The sequence below is a fragment of the Amblyomma mixtum genome, chromosome 7 (assembly GCF_055824585.1).
Source record: "Amblyomma mixtum isolate Tamu chromosome 7, ASM5582458v1, whole genome shotgun sequence".
NCBI classification, from domain to species: domain Eukaryota; kingdom Metazoa; phylum Arthropoda; class Arachnida; order Ixodida; family Ixodidae; genus Amblyomma; species Amblyomma mixtum.
Window position 1 is genome coordinate 60,479,137 of NC_143018.1, and position 836 is coordinate 60,479,972.

Here is an 836-nt window from a genome sequence, read left to right on the forward strand (position 1 = left end):
AGTGTGGCATTTCAGTTAACGTGTACCCTGCTGAATGGGATGATTATGCTGAATATCCCAGAACAATACGAACGGACGTATCTGATTACATTTTTTTTTCTGAGCAGTACTATGCCTGAACCTCGATGCAGCCCCACTTGAGGACCGCCACGACCTAAATCTCCACGTTGCAACCTAGACATCTACCCCGCTGGAAAAGACCCAATTCCTCAGCGCAGAAAAGCAACGTCGAATCTTTCTTTGTCTCATGACGTAACTGTCTATACATAACAACCCTCGGAGCACGGCGCTGCCTCCCAAGCATCAGCACTGACCCGGCCTCGACCTCTCCACACCGACGTCTGGACATCACGTCCCGCAAAGAACACACTCCCCCCTGCACCGGAAGTAAGCGAGTCACTCTCGCCTTCCACTCCTGACGTCACGGTCCCAACGTCATATCCGGCGACAGCGCCACCCCAGATACCAGAGATCACTCGCGACCCCAATCCCTTGATGTCACATCCTGCCGACCTGCTTTGCGCAGTCATCGTCGACGGCAGGGACCCGGGACCTTCAAGCGGCAGCGGACGGGCGGTCTTGAGGGTGCGAAGCGGGCTTCCAAATTCTTGGCGAAGCCCGGGAGTTTCCAGACAGGCGCTCCTCATGAGCAAGTGGCGGGGGCAGCGGGGGAGAGTGGGAAAACGCACGCAAAACGAATAGAAAGACAAAAATAAAAGAAAAGAAAACACGGGGGGATGTTGGAAAGGAGAGGATCCCTTCTGACGTGTCTACCGCGCCCCACGAGCGCTGGCGCGCGCGAAAAAGACGGCCCGCGCGCGGCCAAATTTGGCGCC